We start from the raw sequence: 10,853 nt of genomic DNA, 5'->3' as shown, positions 1-10,853 counted from the left end.
TGAGGAGTGTCTCTGGTGACCTGGAACTTGCCCCTCAGATTCCCCCTGAGGTCACAGATGAAAGACCTGATAGCACCAGGGCGTCACAGTTCCCATGGAAACCAGAGAAGCTTCTGCTTCTGGCTGCTTAAGACCAAGATTAAAAACAGGTACCAGCTCAGTTGCAAAGGTCAGAGGAAAGAAGACGGGAGCAAGTGTCATGAAACTGGGGTTTGGCAAAATGTGATTCTAACCTCTTCGTCCAGAAGAGCACAGCCCCATGGTCTGTGGAGCCCTCGAGGACCAGGCAAGATAAAGGAATCCTCTGAAGCCTGACATCTCACATTAAACTTCAGGTCTGAAAGGTGTCGCTGCACTCGTTTGGATACACTGGGTGTCATGACAGCAGCAAGTTATTCCCCATCAGTTCCAGTGGGCCAGTTTGGGTGGAGGTGTGCTTGGGGATACATGGATCCCCAAGCTGAGCACCAGCTCCAGCGCTATTTCCTTCCTAACCTTCTCCTTCACTACTGGGCACAAATGGAATAGCCTAGTCAGGAAACTAGCCTAGGGCCCTAACAACCATACATTATGATGGCTGGTGGCAGCTGCTCATGACAGTGGAGCATGCAGTGAACATGGTGGGTTAAATAATCTTTGAATTGGGACATTTCACACAAAATCTTGTGGGTTGCACCTGTTTTCCTAGAAAGTTCAGTCAGGTGACATCTGGAACCTGGGAAGTGGGTTTTCTTGGTGAAGGTGGATGCATCTTCTGAAAGCTTAAGTGGTGTTGTGGGAGTCATTCCCTCAGTATGTCAGATGGAGCAAAGGATGGTGCTCACATGCCAGGAGAGATATTCTGTGCTCACTAAACCTGCAAGGTCTCACGTCATTGGCTGTGGCCTTACAACTAAGATGCACTCAGAAATTACCTGCTGAGGAATTCCAGGGCCACCTCCACTCACATCAAGATGCAGAAAACACTGGTGTATCTGTGTTCACTCATGTGTTCTTTCTCTTGACCAGACTAGTGCCAGCCTGGCACAAGGTCCTGTGGAAAATTTCCAACAGTCCTCTTAGCAGCCCTGGGATGATGTGGACTACAGGTCAGTGGATTATAGAAGAGCCTGCTTATGGCACGAGGAACACATAGCATCATGTGGCATAACTCAAGATTGAAACATGCACCATGGTAAAGGGGCTATGATGAAAGGCTTCCAAGATGAATATCAAAGAGGGAGAGCAAATACATTGTGTCGGCACCAAAACCTCAAGCTGTTGGTGCTGAAAGCCTACTTCAGTGAAGAACCCTTAAAACTATTCAGTCATCATCATCCACCCTCAAATTCCACGATGTGTCTTCAGGTTCAACATACTTTACAAATACAGGAAGTAGTACTTGCCAGTTCTTTGTGTTAGCATCCATCAATACACACCCAAATCCCCCTGCAAAGACTTCAAAGCCCTTGCAACCTCGTGGCTCTGTCTTGTTGCTCTCAAGGGACAGCTGATTAGACACATGCTGATTCATTGCTTTCTGGCAAAAGAACCATAAGAAAAGGTTTTCTTGAAAGTACAGCAAGTATACCCATGTTCTACAGTTTTAATGAGTCAAATTTGTAATATGCAGCACTGAACCCTGCTCTCAAATAAAGACTGCACCACAAAATCATGAATGTAAACAGAACGAGCTCAGCTAAAAGGCGAAAGTGAAGACCCAAAACTGAATATCAAAACAGGACTGGTTCAAGAATATCTGAATGTGGGATCGGACTTACTGAGCAGGAAACTTGTACCAAAGGAATTTGTGAATTGTCAAATGGTTTTCATTTCTTGACTTGCTTCAACCCAATACCAACCTGCAACTTGCCTAATAGATTTCATTTCCTTCTGTGGGCATGAGTTCTTGGAATAAATAGATTTCTTTTTTTCCCCCTTACCCCACAAAGAACAATCCAATATTTCCCAGATCCCTGAGGAACATGAGAACAACATATGCTTTTTCTGCTTCTACTGTGCATCTATTGAGGACATCCATCAAAATTAACATGAGTGTGTACAAGAGTTTCCTTCCTTTTGATACTGGAACTCCAATGATAGTGGTAAAGTAGGTGTTAAATTCCTCCTTTCTCTTGAGTGGTATCAGCACAAACTAACATGGATTCAGCCCCCAGTCCTCCCATTTTTCATCAAGTCATAAGCAAGGCAATACAAAATAAAACTGACTAGGAAATCATGGTCAGGTGCGCTGTCTTTTGTCTTCACATTTTGGTTTTTCAATTGAACTTGTGGTTCACATGGCAGGTGCTCAGGTGTGGAAGATCCATTCACTGGTACTCTGGGAGTGTGTCAAAAAAGCCTCAAAATTGGCAAGGGCCTGTAAGGGGTCAATTTGAATTTTGTGTCACTGTAACCTGGTGCACATTGCCAATCAAGAAAACTTGCTGGGAAAAGATGGTGACAGCACACACAAGAGTGAGTGGTAAGGTCTGAAGTGATGAGACTTGAAAGATGCAAAAGAACACATCCTCTTAAGGAATGCAGGTGACTGGGGATGCACTGCTGCCTTTGAGTGCAGCTCCTGGCTGAAAGGGGTCAATAGAAATTGCTTGCAGGTGAAAATGATAGTTCTTGAAAAGGGTTGATTCCATTGAATAAGAGAGGAGAAAAAGAAAAAGGTGAGAGGAGAGGAGGTTTACACCCTCTGAAGTATCATTTCTTGTTGTTTTTGTTCTTTTTTCCACCCCATCGTGCTGTGGATTTGAACCCTAGCCTATCCATTTACAATGTCAGTGCCCTACGGGATGGTCTATATCATCAGCACAGGAACAGCTAGCTCCTTTGAGGTACATGACTTGATCCAGGCAGGTTCTGTGTCTCTGCAGTTCTATGCAGAGAAGCAACCCTAGATAAACCCAATCAATGATTCAGGAATTCCTAATTCTCCTTGTCACAGCAATCTTGCAAATAAACTTTTTTACATCTCAACACCCACAGACTAGTGTGTGTCCTGAGGGAAAGAATTATCCTGTTTTACTTAAGGAGGTAACCCATAGTAGCTGATCCCTGAGCAGAAAATTATATCACTGATGTATGGAGGACAGGGCACGAGGAGAGACAGGACTATGTGGGTATTAGCATAGCTCAGGTTGTTAGTATGAAAGGAGATTTGCGGGATCATTTGCCATTGCATCCCCAGTCATTACATTCACAGTCTACTGAACACTTCCTTGATTTTTTATTTTATTTTACTTTTCATTTTGCCATTTTGATTTAGGAACTTCTACCCAGTAGAGTGCAGTGTAAAAGACACAAGCCAGTGCTGGTTCTGGATCTTACCTATCATCTCAGGTAGGGGTCAAGTAGAGGAAGATATTTCTCCTGGGATAGGCCAATTTCCTTCAATGGGAGAATGCCTCATCAAGTTAGCCAGACGATGTCAGAAAATATAAACAGGCAAAGGCAAGTGGTGATTGCACTCAAGGTCTGGGTTGCCAGGACCCATATTTGCTGGAAGAAAGGAAACTTTCCTCATCCAATTTCAATCTTCCTCTTGGAGCATTTTTAGCTTTTACTCTCAAGATTTGTTACAATGAGAAAAGGGCTGAAATTCATATCCCTGATCTCTCAGTAATTAATTTGCATTCAGTTACACTAAGTACAATGCCTCACTTGATTACCAATGCTACTGTGCCATGAGAGCAAAAAATGGGAGATCTCTTCTCTGCAGGTAGAAGGGGCAGGCACTGGGGATTTCAGGTGTGAATGCCTAGAGGATTCCAGGCTCCATATGGAGAACAATTGGCTTCTTTCTCCAGAGGGGTTTTCAGAGCCTGGTCAACATGGTGTTTGAGGAGTGTCTCCGGTGACCTGGCGCTCGCCCCTCAGATTTCACCTGAGGACACAGAAGAAAGGCCTGAGAGCACCATGGCATCACGGTTCCCATAGCAACCAGAGTAGTTTCTGTTCCTGGCTGCTTCAGACCAAGATTAAAAACAAGAACCAGCTCAGTTGTGATGGTCAGAGAAAAGAAGATGGGAGCAAGTGCCAGGGAACTGAGGTTTCCTAAAATGTGATTCTAATCTCTTCAGCCAGGAGAGCACAGTCCAGTGGTCCATGTTCTCCAGGACCAGACAGGACAAGGAAGTCTTCTGAAGCCTGACAGCTCACACTACACTTCAGATCCGCTAGGCGTCACTGAACTCATTTGGATACACTGGGCATCATGATAGTAGCCAGTTATCCCCCACAAGTTCCATTGGATCTGTTTGGGTGGAGGTGTGCTTGGGGATCAGTTGATCCCCAAGCTGAGCTCTGGCTCCAGCGCTATTTTCTTTCTAATCCTCTCCTTCAGGACTGGACCCACCCAGAATGTCCTAGTCAGGAAACTAGCCTAGGGCCCTAGCACCAGTATGATGACTGGTGACAGCTAGTCCTGGCAGTGGAGCATGCAGTAACCATGGTGGGTTAAGTGATCTTCGAACTTGGACACAGGAAGTATACTTCACACACAATCTTGTGGGTTGCTCCCTTTTTCCTAGAGCATTCAATCAGGTGACATCTGGAACCTGGGAAGTGGGTATTCTAAGTGAAGGTGGATGCATCTTCTGAAAGCTTAAGTAGTGCCATTGGAGTCATTCACTCAGGATGTCAGATGGAAGATAGGATGGTGCTGACATGCCAGGAGAGATATTCTGTGCTCACTAAACCTGCAAGGCCACACGTCATTGGTTGTGGCCTTACAACTAAGATGCACTCAGAAATTTACCTGCTGAGGAATTCCAGGGTCACCTCAACTCACATCAAGATGCAGAAAACACTAGTCTATCTGTGTTCATACATGTGTTCTTTCTCTTGAACAGACTAGTGTCAGACTAGCACAAGGTCGTGTGAAAAATTTCCACCAGTCCTCTTAGCAGCCCCAGGAGGATGCCGACTACAGGTCAGTGGATCATAGAAGAGCCTACTGATGGCATGAGGAACACACAGCATCACGTGGCATAACTCCAGATGGGAACATGCACCATACTGAAAGGGCTATGAAGAAAATCTTCCAAGATGAATATTCAAAGAGGGAGAGCAAGGACATTGTATTGGCACTGAAAGCCGAAGGCTGTTGGTGCTGAAAGTCTACTTCAATGAGGATATATTCTAAAACTATTCAGGCATCACCGTCGACCCTCAAATTCCATGATGTGTCCTCATGTTCAACACACTCTACAAATAGAGGAAGTAGTACATGTCACTTCATTCTGAAAGCATGCATTATTACACACCCAAATTCCCCTTGGAAAGACCTCAAAGCCCTTGCATCATGGTTCTGACTTGTTGCTCTCAATGGACAGCTGATTAGACACACAATGATTCATAACTTTTCTGGCACAAGAGCCATGAGAAAAGGCTTTCTTTAGAACACAGCATGTATACCCATTAACTACAGTTTAAACGAGTTGATTTTGGAATATTCAGCACTGAACCCAGCTCTTGAAATAAAGACTGCACCACAACAACATGAATGTCAGTAGAAACAGCTCTGCTAAAAGGCAAAAGCGAAGACCCAAAACTGAACATCAAAACAGCAGTGGTTCAAGATATCCAAATGTGGGATCAGACATACTGAGCAGGAAACATGTAGCACAGGCATTTGCAAATTGTCAAATGCTTTTCATTTCTTGACTTGCTTCGACCCACCACCAACCTGCAGAATGTCTAATGGCTCTGGTTTCCTTCTTTGGGCGTGAGTGCTTGCAATGAATGGTTTTTGTTTATTTTTCTCTTACCCTATGAAGAACAATTCAATATTTCCCAGATCCCTGGTAAACATGAGAACAACATATGGTTTTACTGCTTCTACAGTGCACCTATTGAGGACATCCATCAAAATTAACAAGAGTCTCCACAAGTGTTCCAGTGGGACACTGGAGCTCCAGTGATAGTGGGAGAGTAGGTTCTGATTTCCCCCTTTCTCCTGAATGCTATCAGCACAAACTCACATGGATTCAGCTCCAAATACTACCATATTTCATCAAGCCATAAGCAATCCAATACAAAATAAAACTGACTAGGAAATCAGGGCGAGGGGCGACTGCCTTTGTCTTCACACACTGGTTTTCCAAATGACCTTGTGGTTTATATGGTAAGTGCCCTGGAGTGGAAGTTCCCTTCATTGGCATTCTGGGAGTGTGTCCAAAAAGCCTCAAGATTGGCAAGGGCCAGTGAGTTGTCAATTTGAATTTTGTGCCACTGCAACCTGGTTCACATGGCTAATAAGGAGAATTTGTGGGGCAAAGATGGTGATAGCATACTCATGAGTGAGTGGTAAGGTCTGAGATGATGAGAGTTGAAAGATGGGAAGGAAAACGTACTCTTAAAAAATGCAGTTGACTGAGGATGCACTGGTGCCTTTGAGTGCATCTCCCTGCTGAAAGGAGTCAATGGAAATTGCTTGCAGGTGAAACTGGAAATTGTTGAAATGGATTGATTCTGTTGAATGCCAGAGGAGAAAAAAAATGTTGAGAGGAGAGGATGTTTGCATGGTACGAAGTGTCTTTTCTAGTTGTTTTTGTTCCTTCTTCCACTGCCATGTTGCTGGGGATTTGAACCACAGCCTTTCAACTTGCAAAGCTAGAACCCTAAGGGATGGTCTACATAGTCAGCACAGGAACATCTCCTTTATGGTACACAACTAGATCCTGTCAGGTTCTGTGTCTGTGAAGTTGTATTCAGAGAAGGAAGCCTAGACAAAGTCAATGACTAAGGAATTCTTGATTCTCCTTTTCACAACAATCTTCCAAATATCCTGTTTTACATCTCAAGCCCCACAAACCAGGGGTGTGCTGAGGGAAAGAATTACCTGTCTTTACTTAAGGAGGAAACAGGTTGTAGCTGATCCCTGAGCAGAAAATTAAGTCAGTGATCTATGGAGAACATGACATGAGGAGACGCAGGACTATGTGGGTATTAGAATATGCTCAGGTTGATAGTATGAAAGGAGATTTGGGGGATCATTCACCATTGCATCCCCAGCCATTACATTCACAATCTACTGACATCTTTCTTGATCTTTTTTTTTTGTTTTCTGTTTACTTTTCCTTTTGGCATTTTCTTATGGAAACTTCTACCCAACAGAGTGCAGTGCAAAATGCACAAGCCACTACTGGTTCTGGATCTTGCCTATCATCTCAGGTAGGGGTGATATTGAGGAAGGTGTTTCTTTTTGGAAAGGTCAGTTTCCTTCAGTGAGGGAATTCCTCATCTACTTAGCCAGATGTCAAAGGCAAGTGCTGATGGTTCTCGATGCTGGGGTTCCCAGGACCCATATTTGCTGGCAGAATGGGAACATTCCTCAGCCAATTCCAATCACCCTCCTGATATGTCTGTAACTTTTCACTATCAAGTTTTGATACTGTGAGAATAGGACTGAAATTTATATCACTGATCTGTCAATCATTCAGTTTCATTCAGTTACACTCAGGACAATGTCTCACTTGTTTACCAGTGTTCCTGTGACAAGAGAGCAAAAATGGAAGAGCTCCTCTCTCCAAGTGGAAGGGGCAAGCATTGGGGAGTTCGGGTGTGAATGGCTAGCGAATTCCAGGCTTCAGTTGGAGAACAGTTGGTCTCCCCCCCACAGGACTTTTTGGAGCCATGAGCAACATGGAGTTTCAGGAGTGTCTCCCATGACCTTGGGCACACCTCAAAGATTCCGACTGAGGTCTCAGAGGAAAGGCCTGAAGCACGATGGCATCACGGTTCCCAATACAACCAGAGAAGCTTCCATTCTTAGCAGCTTCAGACCTAGATTGAAAACAAGCACCAGCTCAGTTGAGATGTTCAGAGATAAGAAGATGGGAGCAAGTGCCAGGGATCTGTGGTTTTCCAAAATGTAATTCTAACCTCCTCAACTAGGAGAGCAAAGCCTCCTGGTACAGGGATCCCTCCAGGTTGAGGCAGGACAAGGAAATTCTCTGAAACCTGACAGCTCACACTAAACTTCAGGTCTGCTAGGTGTCACTGCACTCTTTTGGCCACACAGGGCATCATGACAGCAGGAAGTTATCCCCCACCAGTTCCAGTGAGCCTGGTTGGATGGAGGTGTGCATTGGGGTATGTGGTACAACAAGCTGAGCACTGGTTCCAGAGTTATTTCCTTCCTAACACTCTCCTCCAGGACTGGGCACATCTGGAATATCATAGTCAGAAAACTAGACTAGAGCCCTAGAAACCACACCAAATGATGTCTGTTGAGAGCTCATGGCAGTGGAGCATGCAGTGAGCATCGTGGTTAAGTGATCATTGATTTGGGAAACATCCCACACAATCTTGTGGGTTTCTCCTTTTTCCTAGAAATTTCTGCCACGTGACAACTGGATCTTGGGAAGAAGCTCTTCTAGGTGAATGTGGTTGCCTCTTCTGAAGACTTAAGTTGTGTGGTGGGAGTCATTCACTCAGGATGTTGGACGGAGGACAGGAAAGTGCTGATATTCCTGGAGAGATATTCTGTGCTCACTATACCTGCAAGGGACACCTCCTTGGCTGTGGCCTTACAACTAAGATGCACTCATAAATTCTCCTGCTGAGAAATTCCAGAGCCACCTCAACTCACCTCATGATGCAGAAATGACTGGCCTGTGTTCACACATGTGTTCTTTCTCTTGACCAGACTAGTGCCAGCCTAGCACAAGGTCCTGTGTAAAATTTCCAACAGTTCTCTTAGCAGCCCCGGGATGATGCCGACTACAATACAGTAGATCACAGAAAAACCTGCTGGTGGCACAAGGAACACAGCATTACGTGGCATAACTCCAGATGGGAACATGAACCTTGCAGAAAGGACTATGATGAAAAACTTCCATTCAAAGAGGGAGAGCAAGGACTTTGTGCTGGCACCAAAAGCAGAAGGCTGTTGTTGCTGAAAGGTTACTTCAATGAAGAGACACTATAAAACTCTTCAGCTATCTTCATCCACAATCAAATTCCACAAATGCCTTCAGGTTCATTATACTCTACAAATACAGGGAGTAGTACATGCCATTTCATTCTGAAAGCATCCTAATTCCCCTTGCAATGACCTCAAACCACTTGCCACCTCGTGGTTCTGTCATGTTGCTCTCAATGGACAGCTGATTAGACACATACTTATTCATAACTTTTCTGGCACAAGATCCATGAGAAAAGTCTTTCTTTAAAACACAACACTTATAACCATAAACTACAGTTTAGAGTAGTTGAATTTTGATTATGCAGCATTGAACCCAGCTCTTGCAATAAAGACTGCACCACAATAACATGAATGTCAACAGAAGCATCTCTGCTAAAAGGCAAAAGTGAAGAACCAAAACTGAATATCAAAACAGGAATGGTTCAAGAATATCCAAATGAGGGATCGGACATACAGAGCAGAAAACTTGTAGCACAGGCATTTGCAAACTGTCAAATGCTTTTCAATTCTTGACTTGCTTTGACCCACTACCAACTTGCAACATGTCTAATGACTGGTTTCCTTCTTTGGGTGTGAGTGCTTGCAATGAATTGTTTTTGTTTTTCTTCCCTTACCCTTCAAAGAACAATCCAATAATTCCAAGATCCCTGGTAAACATGAGAACAACATATGGTTCTCCCACTTCTACAGTGCACCTATTGAGGACATCCATCAAAATTAACAAGACTCTGTACAAGTGCTCCATTCCTATTGACACTGGAGTTCCAGTGATAGTGGAAGAGTAGGATGTAAATTCCCCCTTTCTCCTGAATGATATCAGCACGAAGTAACATAAATCCAGACCCAAATCCGACCATTTTTCATCAAGTCATAAGCAAGCTGATACAAAATAAAACTGATTAGGAAATCAGAGCCTGCGGTGGCTCTCTTTTGTCTTCAGAGGTTGGTTTTGCAAATGTTCTTATGGTTCACAAGAGAATTGTCCTGGTGTGGAAGTCCCCTCACTGGCTGTCTGGGAGTATGTCCAAAAAGCCTTAAACTTGGCATGGCCAGTGAGTTGTCAATTTGAATTTTGTGCCACTGCAACCTGGTTCACATGGCCAATAGGAGTATTTGTGGGGCAAAGATGGTGATAGCATACTCACAAGGGAGTGGTAAGGTCTGAAGTGATGAGAGTTGAAAGATGGGAAGGAACATGTACTCTTAAGAAATGCAGGTGACTGCAGATCCACTGGTGACTTTGAGTGCAGCTTCCTGCTGAAGGGAGTCAATGAAAATTGCTTGCAGGTGAAACTGTTAGTTGTTGAAATGGTTTTATTCCGTTAAATACCAGAGGAGAAAAAACAAAAGGTTGAGAGGAGAGGATGTTTGCACCATCTGAAGTGTCTTTTCTAGTCATTTTTTCTTCTTTTTTCCACTGCCATGGTGCTGGAGATTTGAACCCCAGCCTTTGTGCTTGCAAAACAAATGCCCTATGGATGGTACTAAAGTCAGCACAGGAACAGCTCCTTTATGGTACATGACATGATCCCGTCAGGTTCTGTCTGTGAAGTTGTATTCAGACAACCAAGTCTAGACAAACCCATCAATGACTGAGGAATTCTTGATTCTTTTTTTCACAACAATCTTGCAAATATTCTTTTTTTCCATCTCAATACCCACAGTCTAGGGTTGTGTACAGATGGAAAGAATTATCTGTCTTTACTTAAGGAGGAAAGGGGTTGTTGCTGATCCCTGAGCAGAAAATTATATCACTGATCTATGGAGGACATGGCATGAGGAGAGGCAGGACCATGTGGGTATTAGAATATGCTCAGGTTGATAGTATGAAAGGAGATTTGGGGGATCAATCACCATTGCATCTCCAGTCATTATATTCACAGACTACTGACATCTTCATTGATCTTTTTCTTGTTGTTCACTTTTCCTT

The sequence above is a fragment of the Sciurus carolinensis genome, unplaced genomic scaffold (genome assembly GCF_902686445.1).
Source record: "Sciurus carolinensis unplaced genomic scaffold, mSciCar1.2, whole genome shotgun sequence".
Classification (NCBI taxonomy): Eukaryota; Metazoa; Chordata; class Mammalia; order Rodentia; family Sciuridae; genus Sciurus; species Sciurus carolinensis.
Note: the sequence above shows the minus strand (reverse complement) of the source record.